Source organism: Podarcis melisellensis (genome assembly GCF_964234715.1).
Source record: "Podarcis melisellensis genome assembly, chromosome: 12".
In the NCBI taxonomy this organism is placed as follows: Eukaryota; Metazoa; Chordata; class Lepidosauria; order Squamata; family Lacertidae; genus Podarcis; species Podarcis melisellensis.
Genome location: NC_138544.1, coordinates 59,487,809 through 59,506,478, shown reverse-complemented (window position 1 = coordinate 59,506,478; position 18,670 = coordinate 59,487,809). Strand labels below are relative to the sequence as shown.

At 50.1% G+C, this 18,670-nt stretch overlaps 1 protein-coding gene across 1 annotated transcript in view; it reads right to left on the bottom strand.

Moving 5' to 3' along the window:
- The window catches only part of LOC309353157 (uncharacterized protein), a 76,502-nt gene that overhangs the window by 56,712 nt on the left and 1,120 nt on the right, over nucleotides 1–18,670 (bottom strand). The window lies entirely within an intron of this gene.

Below are 18,670 nucleotides of genomic sequence, written 5' to 3'. Positions count from 1 at the left end.
TACTCTATGGTGTCAACCCCTTCATGCATTAATCAAAATTAAGCATCTTGGTTATAGGATGCTGGTTATTCTACAGATCCCACCATGTCAGAAAATGCCTCCTACTTTTAGGTAGTCTGGGCCCTATCTTTGCCATGTAAGCTGTCAGCTGCACTTGACCCGGCCAGCATCAGCTTCTCTTAAATCTGATCCGCTACACACAGCAACCAAGTCAGCTCAGAGCTCCCTCCACAAGCAACCCACTGTCAGCTCCTGTCTTCCCCGGGGGCTGCCCTTTAATATCTCGCTACTCAGAAACCGAGGGCGGATTCATATGGGGGATGTAACGTGAGAGCCAGGCCATAATATTGAAGAGACAGCCAAGAGAAAGCAGTTGCCAGAAGCCGTTATCCTCAGTGAGATCTGGCCAAGGGAGGCCTGCGGCAGGCTGGTGCAATCTCTGCTTCCTAAAAGTTTAATACGGCAAGAGTGGAGTGTGTTACGAAGGCCCAGGAGATGCCTTGTTCTAAGCCACAAATGTTTGCTCAGTCCTGCTCTGCGGGGGATAAAGAGGAGCAAAGAAGCTCTCTCTCTCTCTCTCTCTCTCTCTCTCTCTCTCTCTCTCTCTCTCTCTCTCTCTCTCTCTCTCTCTCTCTCTCTGTGTGTGTGTGTGTGTCTTGGGGAACAGCTCTCCTGGTCAGACTAATGGAGCCTCAACTTTTCCCTAAGCTGGGAATGTGGAGTTTGTTTTTCTGATCACGAAACCAGCACCATGTTCTGGGTCTGGGGAGAGAGGATGTTGCAGGTATTAAATATAGCGCAGTCTGAAGTAACTGGGCACATTTCCTTTGGAAATGAAGACCCATGAAAACATTATTTAAACTTTTACTGGCAGAACTTTCTTCCAGACAGAATTTAAACATCAAAAATACCTATACAATATCTTGTGCTGTCCAGCACAGGCTCAGCATCTTACAAAATACAATATAATCCAATCAGAACTAAAAGCAGAGGTCTCTCTTTGCGTTCAGAGAAAGACTCGTGGCCACCACCCTTCCTAGGTGACAAATTTGCAACTCAAGACCTTCATCACATGATCAAAGGTTCACTCTCAGTACATAGGAGAGAAACAATCAACAGGTAAGCATAAACTAGTGACAGCTCAGAGTCCTTTAGAAAAATTCTTGTGAAAAACCCCAGTGTTAGCAACCCTTCAGCAATACACATTTAACAGTTTTCCATTTTAAACCTCCATTAATACACGCACACTTTTCATTTCTGCGTGAATTAAACCATTATAATTAACAGAGGAGGAACAGATGTCCAGGTTGTGTTGCATCCTTTTTGGAAAAACCTGTTGATTAATACCATCAGATCCAGCTGGGACCTTGCTCTGTAGGGTACTTTTTAGTCAAACAAACAATGCAGGACTGCCCAGAGGACATTCCTTGTCCACCTGGCATGGTTCCTTCTGAGTATTATCATCATCATCATCATCATCATTGCTATTATATCAAGATGGGATGGCAGGTGTCTGTCCACATCTGCATAAGGACAGGAGAGCCACAATTTCCTAAAGAGCAGCTGAATGGCAAGGAGAGGGAAGATGGGTATTGGCTGTGCAGGAAGATCCACGTTGCTGTGAGAGGCTGGCTTGGCCTGACCCAGAAATGCCTCCCCAGAACTATTATCCGCGAGTCTTTGGACGCAGTGACTCAGGGAAGCTGCTCTGCTGGGGGCTCTGCTCTTCTCCTCCTCCATTCATTCCAGATCAAATGGTTTCCGCTTAATGAAAGCCACAGGGATGCTTCCCTCCTCTGCACTTTCAGTCCTGCAACCTGTTGTTCTTCGGTATTTTTTTTGTTAAAGTATAAAAGGAGAAACCTCTAGACGCCTAGTTGCAGGTTTGGGGCAACTGCTCTTTGGCAAGAGAGCCCCTGCAGAGATTTAACATCACAAAACATGCAGCAAAATTGTTGTCTGCCTCTGTCTGTCTCAGGAGACAACAAAAGAGTACACCTTAGAGGGCGAAGCAATACAGAAACCACATATCGCAGAGACAGCACAGTCTTTGCTCTTGCCCAAAGGCCCAAAGAGCCCAAAGGAAACATGGACCCTGGATCCCCTCAAAACTGCTCAGAGATTGGGGTGGTGTACAACAATGTATGAGGAGCACCTACCTCCAGCCATGGCCTGTTCACCAGCCTTTCCTGGACTGCGATAGCATTGCAGCAGTGGCACGTGCTCCAGGAAACTCCTGCGTAGGCTACTGCAATGTGCTGTATGTGAGACTGCCCTTGAAGATGGCCCAGCTGGTGCCAAGTGCAGCCACCCAGATCTCAGGTGGTGGAGTCAGGTGGGACCATATTGCGCCCCCTTTTCCAAGAACTGCATTGGCTGCCAAATTGCTATCTTGGGTCCAGGGACTTCACATGCAGCTTGAGGACCAGGCACTTGAAGGAGCAACTCTCCTGTTATTTGCCAAACTCCGCCTTAAGAGATGGTGTGTGTGTGGTTCTGCTGATGGAATCATAGAGTTGTAGAGTTGGAGGGGACCCCGAGGGTCATCTAGTCCAGCCCCCTGCAATGCAGGAATCTCAACTAAAGCAACCATGGCAGGTGGCCATCCAACCTCTGCTTCAAAATCTCCAAAGAAGCAGAGTCCATCACCTCCTGAGGGAATCCCTTCCACTGTGGAGCAATTCTTCGTGACAGAAAGTTATTCCTGATGTTTAGTGGGAATCTCCTTTCTTGTAGCTCGAAGCCATTGGTCTGGGTCCTACCCTCCAGAGCAGGAGAAGACAAACCTGCCTCTGTCAATAACTGCAGCCCATTGTGCAATGTCTCACAGCAGGGTCTTCCTGGGTCTGGCTGGCTTCCTGCTCTGCCATCTCCCACTGAATTAATTCTTTTAATATGGAAAGCCAAGGGAGGAGAGGACAGGGTGGAAAGCAAAGATGGAGGAGGCTAATCACCCTCTTCCTCCCCCTCTCCTCCTCTGCTTGCCTCCAGTGCTCCATAGCATCCCACCTCAGTGGACCACCTTCTTCCTTCCATGAGCTTCTATACTGCCTGTCTGTTGCCCACAACCAGCTGCTGGAAATGCTTTTTGGGGTTGGAGGTGATCAGGGATGGAGGGTGCAAAAAGCCTACTCAGCCACCCAGTAAATTTGCAGTACCACTAGTTCATGACCACACCACCTACCATGTCATGACATTCTTGACAATTTTATATTTTAGTTAGGTACCGTGTAGGTTGTATCCAACACAGGATAACTTGGATGGTTAAAGTGTGGTGCTGATAATGCCAGGGTCGCAGGTTCGATCCCCTTAAGGGACCACTGCATATTCTTGCATTGCAGGGGGTTGGACTAGATGCCCCTTGATGCCCCCTTCCTACTCTACAATTCTTCGATTCTATGATTCTATGCTCATGGGCAAAACCAACCACCAGAAGCATTTTCTCTTCCCAGCTCCTCTCCTTCTCCTCCTCCTCCTCCTCCTCCTCCTCCTCCTCCTCCTCCTCCTCCTCCTTCTCTCTCTCTCTCTCTCTCTCTCTCTCTCTCTCTCTGTAGAGGGGCTACTCATCACCATGGCAACCACTCCGCCTTTGGGCTCCCACAACTGCACGGTAACTTCACTGCTGCTCCTGCCTCTGCAGTTTGCAGAGCCGGATAAATTAACAGGAAGGGAGAGAGTTGGGGGGGGAAGGAGAGGATGGTCTGGGGCCTCAAAATGTGGAAAAGGTTCAGAGGAGTCGCCCCAGGAGGAAGCCAAAAGGAGGGCTCAGCCTCCAGGCCCATCCATCATGCAGCTCCTCCGCATTACGTAACTGGGCTCGCCTGCCCCAGGCACAGAAGATGATGAAAGTCCTTTGCATCCGTTCAGGCACTCTGAGAGTGGCTTGAGGTGCAGTGAGCCCAGGCAGAGCAGGACCCGAGGACTCTCTGCCACCCTGTGTGTTCTGGAAGGTTACTCTCATGCTGCACGGACAGAAGTCTAGTGTCCAGGTCAAGGGAAGTCATAGTCCCGCTCTATTCTGCCTTGCTCACACCACACCTGGAGTCCTGGGTCCAGTTCTGGGCTCACAATTGAAGAAGGATGTTGACAAGCTGGAAGGCGTGCAGAGGAGGGTGACCAAGATGATCAAGGGTCTGGAAACTAAGCCTTATGAAGAACGGTTGAAGGAGCTGGGGATGTTTAGACTGGAAAAGAGGAGACTGAGAGGAAATATCTGAAGGGCTTTCATATGGAAGAGGGAGCAAGCTTGTTTTCTCCTACTCTGGATGGTAGGACTCGAACCAGTGGCTTCAAGTTACGAGAAAGGAGACTCCAACTAAACACTGGGAAGAGCTTTCTGAGAGTAAGAGCTGTTAGACAGTGGAACAGACTCCCTTGGGAGGTTGTGGACTCTCCTTCCTTGGAGGTTTTTAAGCAGGGGTTGGATAGTCATACGTCAGGGATGCTTGGGGTGAGATTCCAGCATTGCAAGGGGGTTGGGCTAGATGACCCTTGGGGTGTCTCTTCCAACTCTGCAATTCTATGACTCCATGAAATGCCACTCCCAGTCGAGGGAGAGGCCCCCTGAACCCCCCCCGGGTGATTCTTCCAGCTCAGCTGCCTTGCTTGGAGGAGCAAATCCCTCCTTTCACTAGACACCCTCTTGGGCATGGGGCTGCCCAGCCCACATGGAGCCACAGGCTGTGGAGATTGAAGGGCAGAGCTGAAAAATCAGCCTGGGGTGCTGTCCAAGTCCTGAAAGTGCAGGGACTGTCAGGAGTTCAGCCTACACTCAAGTAGGACTCTGGCAGAGACACGTGCCTGACTGGCATGTTCTCTCCCTCCTGGTCGATCATTCGGGAGCTTCATAAGCTTTCTTCAGCCCAAACATCACAGCGACTGATGCCAAATGACACCGGCACACTTAGGGATCCACAGAGTCTGTGTAGTTCGCGTAACAGAGCTCAGCAACTCAGCATTTTGGCTAATCTACTTTATTTACATATAAACACACACCGAGCACTGCAACATGGTTCCCTCCCTCTCTAGCATCAGACAGCGAAGAGGAAAAGAACAAAGGACAATAGTTCCACTTCACGGAACACAGGAACACAAACATCCTGTCTCCATCACTTCCCGCTTTGTGGAGTCAAAACATACACCGTCATGTGTGAGACAACAGTCCCATGACTGGAGTCACGGAGCAGGAATTCTAACAGGGACACCCCCCTCAACTCACTTGGCTGCCATGGCCGGCCACCTGCCATGGCCTCTTTATTGAGATTCCTGCATTGCTAGGGGTTGGGCTAGATGGCCCTTGAGGTCCCTTCCAGCTTGACAGTTCCATGATTCCCCAGCCCAGCCTTCTTTGCCTCTGGCTCACTGGAGCCTGCAAGCCAGCACCCACCTAAGCAGTCTGAGCCTGGGTATTTTTAGCCTTGGAGAATAGCCAGTAGGTGGGGGCGGGGGGGGGGAGGCGAGGGATTACTGCCTGCTCTCACCTTCTCCTCTCCTCTCCTCTCTGGGGACCCTGGTGTCATCACGTTGCTCAGGAGCCGTGAAGCCATGTGGGGATGGGGGCATCCCAGGCCCAGGAGGAAGAGGGAAGAGGCGCATGGATTTAACTCCTCTCGTCCATGAGAATGGAGCAGGAGTCCCATGACAAGAGGGGGAGTGTGTGCCTGGTGGCTGCATGGCCGAGAGGCAGGTGCGCTGGGCAGTGCCACTGGCTTTGCCACCTTCCCCCCCAGGTGCTGCCAGGTGTTCGAGAGACGCCAGGCAGGTATTATGATTCCTCTGGGCACTGACTTATTTATTAGTGCTGTAGACGTGGATTATTTATGCTCGTCACACATTATCCTCAGCCCAGAGTTGCGCACCAGAGGAGCCAGAGACCGGCTCAGTCCCCGCAAGCTGGAGAGATGCGCGAGCGGCTGGAGGAACCCAGCGTCCCGGCGCGAAAGGGAGGGAGCTGAGAGCAAAACTGCTTCAAGTGCTGCTTTTTCTACAACATTAATTTCACACCCAGCAGACTTTCTGAAAATATCTCTGTGTACCAGGAAGGCTCTCTCCCCACTGCCTAGGGATTCCCTTGCAAGAGGTGAAAAAAGGGATGTCAGGACTCAGGAGCTGTGATTAGGGATCGGGGCCCTCCCACACCTGGCCTGCTCCCAGCCCCACAGCTACATTATCATGTCCCAGAGAAAACCCTGAGGGGTGTCAAAACATTAGCCAAGGGTCCCTTTCACTTTCATTTTTATTTTTGCAGTGTTTTCTTCCTGATGTGTGTGTGTGTGTGTGTGTGTGTGTGTGTGTGTGTGTGTGTCAGACTGCTGCTGTGTTGGTAAAACAGCTCTCAAATCCTGTTGGGATGTGAATAGATGCTAGGAGAGGCTATATTTAACAGATATTCTTCTTCTTTCCTCATATTTGTGAGTTCAGCAGAGTGTCATCCCTATTTAAGAGAAGCTTAAATAGGCTGGTTCTAGCCTTTTAAGGAAATCAGCCCTGAGTGCTCACTGGAAGGACAGATCCTGAAGCTGAGGTTCCAATACTTTGGCCACCTCATGAGAAGAGAAGACTCCCTGGAAAAGACCCTGATGTTGGGAAAGATGGAGGGCACAAGGAGAAGGGGACAACAGAGGACGAGATGGTGGGACAGTGTTCTCGAAGCTACTAGCATGAGTTTGACCAAACTGCGGGAGGCAGTGGAAGACAGGAGGGCCTGGCATGCTCTGGTCCAGGCAGTCACGAAGAGGCGGACATGACTAAACAACTAAACAGAGCCTTTTAGTTTAACTAACCCAGGATGCTTTAAGGCAGACCGGATTCTCCTGGTATTTCCCCTTTAAAACAACAATCACACACAATACAGTATAGTCTTGTAAAAGGTGAAAATAACATATACTCACTCAAAATACTTGATGAAGAGTAACTGATACAGCAACGTTGTTCAGGCAGGCTTAAAATGGTAATTCAGATACCAAGACATGCTTTTGTTGTTGTTGTTTGGTCGTTTAGTCGTGTCCGCCTCTTCGTGACCCCCTGGACCAGAGCACGCCAGGCACTCCTGTCTTCCACTGCCTCCTGCAGTTTGGTCAGAAAGACATGCTTAAGTCTAGCTTAAGACGGAGCCTGAGCGTTCGAGCTCAGATTTAGCAGATGTTCTCACATTTCTGGTTGGTGATGAAAAGGTTTATTTTGTGTGGCTTTAGTATTCAGTGTTTCTGCAGGCTGTTGCTGTTTAACTGTGGTGTTTTTTGTTTTGTTCGTATTGTATATTGCCTTGAGAGAATTGTATAGAAAGCGACTAATGACTCAATGACAATAACAATCACAAATCCCACCAGCTAATGCCCCCCCCCCTCAGTCCCAGTGAGTGGCATTTAATCCAGGTTAATTAATTTGGAGCAACAGAACCCGCTTGGCCTATACAAGGATTTGCAAACCGTTTAATAAATTTATAAGTGGTTTTTAAACACCAGGCTACACCTCCTGCTGCACTTGTAGGCTGACGCTGAAGAAATAGCTCCTCTTTCCTCTGGTGTAAACCGGGCTTCCTCCAGCCTGGGGGCTGAGCAGAATCCTGCCCTGGAGCTATAAGCAGATCACCGTATCCATGGCAGCGGGATCCTTAGCTGAAAGATCCTTGACACTCTTCACTTTTTCCGTCTTTCTTTCCTCTGTATTAAATGGCTATTCTGCAAACCCTCCAAGTCTCATTAGACTTCCACCTCCACTGCCTGATGTCCAGGGATGATGGGAATTGCAGTCCCTCCACATCTGGAGGAGCAAAGAATTGTCTCTCTTGTGTTGTCAAGCAGCCAGTGGCTGAAATTGCACAGCTTTTGGAAACTGGAGCTTGCTTTGCTCAGATATGTGATGTAATTTGGGATGTTTCCTAGAAATATATCCATGGGCAGAGGTGGAAAGAAAACTGTAGCATATTATCAAACTTTCATGCATCTGATGGAATTGGGCTGTGGCCCACACATGCTTTCCCCCCTGCCACAATAAATGTGCCAGGTGCTACAATGCCTGATGAGGAATGGTCGAAGGAGCTGGGTATGTTTAGCCTGGAAAAGAGGAGACTGAGATAGGAGAGCCATCTTCAAAGACCTCAAGGGCTGTCACAGGGAAGAGGGAGCAAGCTTGTTATCTCCTGCTCTGCAGGGTAGGAGGCGAACCAACGGCTTCAAGTTAAAAGAAAGGAGATTTTGACTAAACATCAGGAAGAACTTTCTGACAGTGAGAGCTGTTCGACAGTGGAAGGGACTCTCATGAGAGGTGGTGGACTCTCCTTCCTTGGAGGTTTTTAAGCAGCGGTTGGATGGTCATCTGCCATGGATGCTTTAGCAGAGATGACTCTTGGGGTCTCCTTTCAACTCCACAGTTCTATCATTCTGTGATGCTACTATGACTTTTTTCTTCCTAGGTTTTTGCTGTTCTTATTTTTACCTGTGAGCTGCCTTGATATTTGGTCTTTCTGGGGTGAGTGGGGGGGGGGACTATTGATGCATGGTACCATGGCTGCCCAAATGATATCTTCCCAAAACTGGAAAGAGGAACTGGCTCCAGAAAGAGACAACTGGCAATTAAAAGGCAATTGACAATTAAAACTGATGGAATACGCAGAGATGGCAAAACTTACTGGAAGATTAAGAGATCAAGATGATGATTTTTTTGTAACAGAATGGGGGAAATTTATTGAATACATGAAAAAGAAATTGTAAACTATTAAATACATTAGCAGCATTGATATAAACACAAGCAGTAAGAAATTTAAAGGAATTATAAATTTGTAAGAAGGGTAAATTTGGATTTGCAGTGATAAAATAATAGAAAAATAAGAAACCGCAGAAGGGGAGGGAAGTCACAGAAAACATTATTTGATTTGTGTAGATTTTTATTCATTGTTGAATGCTGTAAAATGGAAAAAATAAAATATTTAATGTAAGCAGCCTTTAGCCCCTGTCAGGGAAAAAGGCAGGGTATAAACAACAACAACAACAACAACAACAACAACAACAACAACACATTCAGAGTCCTTTCTCAGCAGTCATGGCTGCAAGGATTAAGGTGTCAGCAGCAGACCCTACCCAGGTGTCAGGGGTTCAGGAGCAGAGGCACAGGAAAGGGAGGAAACGGAGAGCGAGGGGGAGGAATCCGAAGGAAACGTAAGCGATGACAGTGGTCCGAGGTCTCTGAGTCTTTCCAGCGAATCGGAAGACTCACAGAAAGGGGCTCCCAGGGTCAGAGCAAGGGGGACACCCCAGGAAGAAGGGGCCAGAGGAGACTCAGAGAGCAGCAGCTGGAAATCGGGACCAGCTTCCCCACCAAAGAGCAGTAGGGGGGAGGAGTCCCAGGTATCGGGATCAGGCTGCTCACCGCCAGCGGGAGGAGATGAGTCAGGATTGGCCACGCCTCCATCGGAGAGCGAGGAAACGGTCAAGAGGAAGGTTGGAAGCTGGGCGCGCGCGCCAAGTTCAAATGTACAGGCGAGCGGCACAGTGGGTAGCCCGGATAGGGAGCCAGGTCCTAAAGCCCGCCGAAAGGAGGGGCAGGAGTCAGGGGGGTCAGCATCAGAAGAGTCCAGGAAGGAGGAGACACCGGGGGGCAGAAGGACCCGGAGGAGAAAGGAGCAACGGAAAAGGTGGAGTAAGGCTAGGGTCTTAAACTGGTGTACAGGGAGCGGAGACTCAGACAGGGCTTCGCCGATCTAGTGTCTAGACGTAGGGCTGCACGCTGTGGCTTGTAAATGGAAACTGAACCTCAATAAAGACTTTTGTACATTACTACCGGCTAGCGTTGGTCCTCTGTGAGCTGGGACCTGGAGGCAGCTCTGACACCAGGCAAAGCACTGTAAAATACTACTACTACTACTACTACTTTTTATTTATTTATTTATTTATTTATTTATTTATTTATTTATTTATTCATTCTCTGCCCATCTGGCTGGGTTTCCCCAGCCACTCTGGGCAGCTCCAAACAGAAAATTAAAAACATGATAAAAGGTCAAACATTAAAAACTTCTGTCAGGGGTTCAGGAGCAGAGGCACAGGGAAGAGAGGAGATGGAGAGCGAAGGGGAAGAATCTGAGGGCAGCGTAGGAGAAGATGGTAGTGGCCCGAGAGATTCCATGAGCCTCTCCAGCGAATCAGAAGATTCACAGAAGGGGGCGCCGATGGCCAGGGCAAGGGGGGCCCCAAGGGGGAGACTCCAGGAGCAAGGGGCCAGTGGGGACTCCCAGAGCAGCAGTTGGAGATCAGGACCAGCTTCCCCACCAGAGCGTAGTGGGGGGGGAAGAGTCCCAGGTATCGGGGCGAGCGTCTCCCCCAGCAGGGAGAGAAAATGAGTCAGGGCTGACCACGCCTCCATCGAAGAGTCAGGGAAAGGAGGGGAAATCAGGTCCAGATAGCCTCCCGGAAGAGGGAAGCAGTGACAGAAGCAGTGTAACGGTCAGGAGGAAGGTCACTGGCTGGGCGCGAGCGCCAAGTTCAAATGTAAAGTCGCGCGGGACAGCAGAGAACCCAGATTGGGAACCAGGTCCTAAAGCCCGCCGGAGGCAGGGGGAGGAGTCAGGGGACTCAGCGTCAGAAGAGTCCAGAAAGGGGAATGCACCAGCAGACAGGAGGACCCAGAGGAGGAGAGAACAGAGGAAGAGGTGGAGCAGGGCTAGAATCTTAAACTGGTGTCAGAGGGGAGGAGATTCAGACGGAGCTTCGATGGTCTAGGGTTGAGACGTAGAGCTGCGCGCCGCGGCTTGGAAATCGAAACTGAACCTTAATAAAGACTTTTGTATATAACAAGAACTGGCGTTGGTCCTCTGTGAGCTGGGACTCTGGGCAGCTCTGACAACTTCCCTAAACAGGGCTGCCTTTAGTATCTTCTAAAAGTCAGATAGTTGATTATTTCCTTGACATCTGATGCGAGGGTGTTGCACATGGTGGACACCACTACAGAGAAGGCCTTCTGCCTGGTTCCCTGTAACCTTACTTCTTGCAGGGAGGGAACCGCCAGAAGGCCCTTGGAACTGGACCTCAGTGTCTGGGCTGAACGATGGGGGTGGAGAAGCTGCTTCAGGTATATAGGACCAAGGCCATTCACTGCTTTAAAGGTCAGCACCAACCCTTGGAATTGTGCTCGGAAACGTACTAGGAGCCAATGCTGGTCTTTCAGGACCGGTGTTATATGGTCCTGGCAGCCACTCCCAGTCACCAGTCTAGCAGCCACCTTCTGGATTAGTTGTAGTTTCCAGGTCACCTTCAAAGGTAGCCCCACGTAGAGCGCATTGCAGTAGTCCAAGCGGGAGATAACCAGAGCATGCCCCACTCTGGCAAGACAGTTTGCGGGCAGGTAGGGTCTCATCCTGCATAGCAGATGGAGCTGGGAGACAGCTGCCCTGGACACAGAACTGACCTGCGCCTCCATGGACAGCTGGGAGTCCAGAATGACTCCCAGTTTGCGCATCTGGGGATTCAGGACCAGGGAGTCCTCCACATCTGCCACCCCCTGTCCCCCCCAAAACCCTGTCCAATCCAGATGCAATGTAAAGTTGAGGGCAGAGCCAGGATGCCCCTCCCCCCAGACAACAACGGGAGAGGAGGGACATTGCAGGGCATGCTACTCTGTGGAGAGTTGCTGCTCTTGCACTCAGCTGCTGTTTGTGGGCTTCCTATAATGGGCACCTGGTTGGCCCCTGTGAGAGCAGGATCCTGGACTGGATTGGGACCCCTTGGGCCTGATCCAGCAGCTTGTCTTGTCTTAGGCTCTTAAAGTTTTCCAGGAAGCCGTCGGTTCCCCAGGGGTTGGGGTTGGGGTTGGGGCAGTGGGATGGGAAAGATTCACCAAAAATGTTTGTAAATATATATATAGAAGGTGTCAGATGGTTGGTGGAAGAACCCTGAGTGAGAGGCTAGGAAGGGAAGATCTCCCAGGGTGGGAGACTAGGAGAGGAAAGGAAATGAGTGAATTTGAAGTATTTGGACCTGAAAGTATTGCTTAGCAGAAGGCAGAACAGCTGGATGTCATCTGAGAGTGAATATTTTTTTGGGGGAAATTGTATGTAACTGACAGATGGAAACTCAGAAGTGCTTTTGATCTCTTGTTCTCTCCTCTATTCCGGTTCTCTTCTTTATTATTTCTTTCTCTTTGGTTTCCCTTGGTGTCCTCTGCTCTGGGACTTTATTTGGATTAAGGTGGTGGGTGGTGGGTGGTGGGAAGGACCCTGAGTGAGAGGCAGAGAAAGGAAAATCTCCCAGGGTGGGAGACGGGGAGAAGAACACAGAGGCGAAAGCTGGGAGGGTCCGCTCCTTTCTGTGTGAGGCAAGAGTTAAGATTTACCTGCGAGAGAGGCCTTTGCATTCTTCCTCCTTTCTCTTTCTCTGTTTTTACTTTTGTCTAGATTAGTTTCTTTTATCTTATTGTGTGTGCATGTGTAAATAAACACACACACACAGCTCCCAAATAAGTAGCTTAGATAACTATTTGGTCCCTAAAGTTCTTGAAGTTCAGGAGCCGCCTTCAAGAAAATGGAGGTTTAAACATCTTTCCTCCCATTTTACAGTTTTTTATTAGCCACTTTTCCCCTGCTGGGATAAAAATGTTTAAATCCCAATATGCTAGGTGGTGTGGGGAGGGAGGGAGGCTCAAAACCTTTGTCTGCTTTTATTTTGCCTTTGATCTACCACTTGATAAATCCAAGACCGGCTGCTTTGTGTGTGTGTGTCAGATCTGGGGTGTGTGTGTGTGTTCCTGAATAACTCCTTGTGTCAACAAGGCTTTCAGAAGCCCTTCTCCCCTCAGCTGCTTGAAGTGACGTGGAAACATGCAGTGATTTTGAATCGCTATGAGCTTTCGCAGCGGATGTGCCATGTGTCTATATTTAAACCAGGCTGATAAATTTTGCATCAGACACAGTTTAAAGGCAATGAACAATTAAACTCCCCAAAAAGATGGGCTTTCTGAAAGGTGCCTAAAAGCGGGCGGTAGCTGCAATGCATTTGGACCTGTTAACAAATGTGTTTGTCTTTCTTAATTGAGGGGGGCATTTCTTTGTCCCACAAAGAGAGTGAGGCTAAAGGAGCGCCCATTCCAGGGGTCAAAAAGAACATCTGCTTCCTATGACAGGCCATTTGCACAGCTGTTGCTGCTGAGGAGGTCTCTAAATCTGCAGCACCTATGACCTTAGGTGGACTCTCCTTCCTAGGAGATTTTAAAGCAGAGGCTGGATGGTCAAATGTCTGGGATGCTGTAGCTGAGATTCCTGCACCCCTGGGGTCCCTTCCAACTCCATAATTTTGCGATTCCTTGGTGTGGAGCAGGCTTCCTCAAACTCAACCCTCCAGATGTTTTTGGCCTACAAAAATCCCATGATCCCTAGCTAGCAGGACCAGTGGTCAGGGATGATGGGAATTGTAGTCTCAAAACATATGGAGGGCCGAGTTTGCCTATGCCTGTTTCAGGCTATAACTCTTATCAGCCCCCGCTAGCATGGCTATTGAGTGTGGCTGAAGAGTGTTGTAGTACAGAACATCTGGAGGGCAAAAGGTTGGCCCAGGCTTCCTCAAACTTGGCCCTCCAGATGTTTTTGGCCTACAACTCCCATGATCCCTAGCTAGCAGGACCAGTGGTCAGGGATGATGGGAATTGTAGTCTCAAAAACATATGGAGGGCCGAGTTTGAGGAAGCCTGGTGTGGAGGAAACAAGACACATTCTGTCACCTGCCTGGAGTCCTCCAGACCTTTCCCTGCCATATCTCTAAAACAAGAAGCTCATATTTCTGCTCCTGTCGCCAATAAGTACCATCCCTTTTTAACCTAAGTCATTCACAACACCATGTAGGGCAGAGATCATGAGCCCCACTGGGCTGTGAGCATCAGGTGCCTCCATAGCCAGTGCTCAAGGAATGGGGTCTGTGCTGGAGCCTGGCCTTGTTGGTGTGGGGTGTGGGGTGCATGAGCACATCTTCACCACAGCTGGAAACCAACAATGGCTGCAGCAGGATTTGGTTGCAGTTCAAGTCCACCTCCCTTGTGAACAGACCCTTAGGCCGCTGTCATATTGTGGGCCTGGGGAGCACACTGAGGGTGGAGCTCAGCTGCTGTGGCTGCTTTTCAGCACTTGGACAGCGCACAGCTAGCAAGAGGGATTTCTTCATTTTATTCTACTCATTCATTACATTTCTAGACTGCCCTTCATCCAAAGATCGCAGGGCGGTTGACAATATAAAAACACGAAACAGTCAAGTCGTCTGCCCACAGCAGTGACCAGAGGAGGAGTGACCGCTGGGAGAAGAAGTGCCCTGGTGCATCTGCAGCAGCACAACGGGATGCCTTCATGTGCCTCGGCTGCAACAAAACATGTCTCTCCCACATCTGCAGCCAAAGAAGGTGCTGGGACCTTCCAACAGTTTGACTTCACCCCCAAAGGCACACTTCTCCATTGTCTCCTGAGAGAGTTGGATGTCTATGAGCACAGCATAATAACAAACAAAAACAATTCCCTCCAGTAAAGAGCTTTTTATTCAAAGTGTCTCTCATGAAACAGCTGCCAAACTTGCAGGCAGGTTTCAACAGCTGCACCCAGAAAGAGGCAGGTGAACATGTAAGAAGTGGCCTGCAATGGACAAGCCTGGCTTTGTGCTGACCTCACACAAGAGAGCCTGCGTATGCTGGGAAGTACTTCTTGGCCTAACCTTCTTCTCCCCCACTCCCAGGGCCAGGCTGCAGCTGAGGCAAGGACCCTAAAGGTAAAACTGTGTGCGCATGGGCACAGAGCACTGGGTCTTGCTCATCGGCACCCTCACCTTGAGCAGGAGTTGCCAAGCGGAGAAGCCTCTTCTGTGTCCAAGGCCCAGGTGACAGATGACTTTTCTGCTGCCATCGGCTAATTTTAGCCTTGCGCTGGGAACAAACAGCTCTTGCAATCTTTTTTGGGAGTTAAGGTGAAGGGGCTGCCATATGTTCGCCTGGGATAGTAGAGTTGGAAGCGATCTTGAGGGTCATCTCAACCCTTTGCGACACAGGACATGAACACAAGTGCCCTCTCTTTTCCTGTGGTTTTTGGCAACTGGTCCTTTTCTGAACAAGCCCTGCTGAGGCCCATCAGCACGAGGTTGCTGGGATCTCAGGGTGCGAGAGTTCCCCTAAACATTTGTGGGTCAGAACTGGAAGGACTCCTCCAGCAGCCAAACAGCCGCCAGGCAGAGGAGATCCCCTTTTTTCCAATGGGTCAGTGGACATCTCTTCCTGCTGTGCTGCTCCTCTGTCCTTGAGACCTCCCTCCCTCCTTCCCTTTCCCTTGGATGTGTCTTCTGCTCCTTAGCCTAGACTCCTCCTCTTCTAATCTTTCCTCTGCACCACAGCCACATATAACTGGGCCCCTGACAATATCACTTTACGAAACTGACAGCCTTCCTCAACAATTCTTCACCCTCCCAACTCTTCACAGCAATTTCCCAAGTTTGCTCAGCCAGTCATGGCTCAGGATGGGCTGAGGGGCATTTCTTCCCACCCATCATGTTATGGGCTGGTTGGATGCAGAGGAATGGTGGGATGAACCGGCTGGGGAACCCTCAAGGAAAGAAGGCTCAGAGCCTGGGGATTGGTGGTGGGATGACAATGAGCGGTCCAAGAGAGTAGACCGGGAGGCGGAGGTGGCAGAAGCTGGTGAGGCAACAGGGTTTAGTGAGCAGGGAGAGTCTGTGTCAGAGAGCAGTCCAGAATTAGAAGCAGAAGCTGAAGCAGGAGGGTGGGAAGAGAGAGGCCAAGAGGCAGAGATGAGTCAGGCTGGTGTAGAGTCACGGCTGTCTCCCCCTCCTGCTGCAACAAACTTCCCTTCCCCCCTGTCTCCCAGAACCAGATGAGGCATGAAAAGGGTGGAGGGGAGGTTTGCTGCACACAGATGTAGTCTCTGACTGCTTGGGGAAAGCCCTGGAGAGGAGGGGACGTAGACAGCCGTGGGGGACTTTCAATCTCAGCAACTGATCTTCATAGAGTAAGACCACTGGGAATGAACTTTTCTGTGAACTGCCCTGAGACCTCTGGGAGCAGGGAGAGTCTGTGTCAGAGAGCAGTCCAGAATTAGAAGCAGAAGCTGAAGCAGGAGGGTGGGAAGAGAGAGGCCAAGAGGCAGAGATGAGTCAGGCTGGTGTAGAGTCACGGCTGTCTCCCCCTCCTGCTGCAACAAACTTCCCTTCCCCCCTGTCTCCCAGAACCAGATGAGGCATGAAAAGGGTGGAGGGGAGGTTTGCTGCACACAGATGTAGTCTCTGACTGCTTGGGGAAAGCCCCGGAGAGGAGGGGACGTAGACAGCCGTGGGGGACTTTCAATCTCAGCAACTGATCTTCATAGAGTAAGACCACTGGGAATGAACTTTTCTGTGAACTGCCCTGAGACCTCTGGGTATGGGTGAGATATAAATTCAATAAACAACAACAACAGCAACTGCTCTGCTCATTAGGCCTGACACTCAACGAAGTCCATGGAGATTGTGTTTTTGCTAATAAAGAGTTAACTCCAATTTTAAACTGTGTGATTACTGACCAGCAGTCTCCTGTGACATCAGATCTCTCTCTCTCTCTGTGTGTGTGTGTGTGTGTGTGCAAGTGCGCTCATTGGAGCCCCCAACCTCTCTTTCCCCAACCTCCTCCCTCCACTCTCTTCACTTCCTCTCCAACCCGCTTCAAGGAATTAATAATTTGTGTGTGTGGTAAGATCATAGAAGAGCTTGCTGAATCAGGCCAGTGGGCCTTCGAGTCCAGCATCCTGTTCTCACACCCTGCTCTAAAAAATTGGCAAATGGATCTTCTCAATTTTGCACCTCCTTGGCTTGGTTCTCAGTGCAGGGAAACAGCCTGAACCAGCCTAAATGCAACCCTGGGGACACCTGGTTGGCCACTGTGAGATCAGAGTGTGGGACTGGGTGAGTCATTGGCCTCATCCAGCCACAGGACTCTTCTTACATTCTTAGGGCCAAACTGGAATTTGTCTTTTCTCTGTAGCTGAGAATTCTGTGTCGTTCCAGCCTTCCTGATGAAGAGTCGGGTGTAACATGGAAGTGTTCAGATTCCATCAGAGCTAATCTTTGGTGAACAAGTCTGAGGGCTCACCCACACTTCTTTGTTCGATGCTTTCGAGACTCAGTTTCAGGCTTTCCAGGTCTGTGCCAAAGGGTGGTGGCGGTTGTTTTATTGACCCGGCACTTTCCCCAGGAAAACCTGTGATTTATGAGATTCTGAAGGTCATGGGTTCAAGCCCCTCCTCGGGCGAAAGATTCCTAAATTGCAGGGGGTTGGACAAGATGAGCCTCGTGGTCCCTTCCTATGATTTAATCAAAGCAAACAGCAACCCACAGAAAACCCGATTTGCTCCAATTCAGCGCTAAAATGCAGAATCGATCACATAGCATGGCATGCACACACCATTTGAATGCAAAACACCACTAAACCTTAGGTTACGTAAATACAATCTTGGTAACAACACACACAACGTAACAGGATGTTTTTGACTATGTAACTTCTATTTCAAACACAATTCAACATATAATATATCACAAAAAGTAATTCCATAGACCAGCACATCATGCAAATGAAACATATCCTGAGAAATTAAAGTCCAGTGGATGGCCAATTTAGTAACTGAATGGACTTTATCTCCTGACCATCGATTGGACCTTAATTTCTCAGGATATGTTTCATTTGCATGATGTGCTGGTCTATGGAATTACACTTTGTGATATATTATATGTTGATTTGTGTTTGAAATAGAAGTTACATAGTCAAAAAACAGCCTGTTACAGTGTGTGTGTTGTTACCACACCACGACAACGCCCAACAATCTTTTTTGGGGGGGCAGCCCCCTCAAATATTTTATTGGGGTGGCCGAAAGGAGCTCAGCCCCGAGGAGTTGGCTCCTAGGAGCAAAAGATTCCTTCACTGAAGTGGGTTGGACTCGATGACCCTCGGGACCCCTCCCAACTCTACAATTCTGTGAAGTAAAAGCCCTCTGGTTTCTCGCAGGCTGCTGGGCTGCTGCAGGATGGCGTGTGTGTGGCAGGCGGTCTGTCCAGCCCAACTGGCAGAAGTGGACGGTCCTTAGTGAAGCCCTTAAGAGCATCGGAAGAGTCTGGCCACAGGTTGACCAGGCCAGATCTCGACTTAGCTGCCTCTTGGGGACGCAGGAGTCCGGCTGGAGTCGGCTCTCCATGGGGGTTCACTTCTGGGGAGAACTTCGCGAAGGCGGGGGGGCGGGTCGAGTGTCCGGTGAGCAAAGCCCTTGGGCGCCAGCAACCTCACAGAACAGAAAGGGAAGAGCTGAACTGGGGGCGAGGGAGAGAAGCAATCCGACGTCGCGGACAGGGGAAGGGTCGGGAAGCCCACCTTTGATCTCCCCTGCGAGGATTTGTGGCATCCAGAACCAGCCGCGCTGCGCTGCCACCACAGTTTCTGGCGAGCAGAGAGTAACCCTTCAGACAGGAGAAGCGCTCCGACGGCGCAGACCTTTCTCTCCGTAGGCGCGCACTCTGCACAAGCTCTGCGGCTCCTTTTTTGCGCGCCCGAGAAGGTTAAGCTTGGAGAGAAAAAGGCGGCGGCGGCGGCGGCGGCGGATCTGGTTTCGGGGAGCTGCAGCGGAGCGCCGCGCCGTCGGGGCTGTCCTTGCGTGGGTTGGACAGCGCCCTCCCCGCTGGAG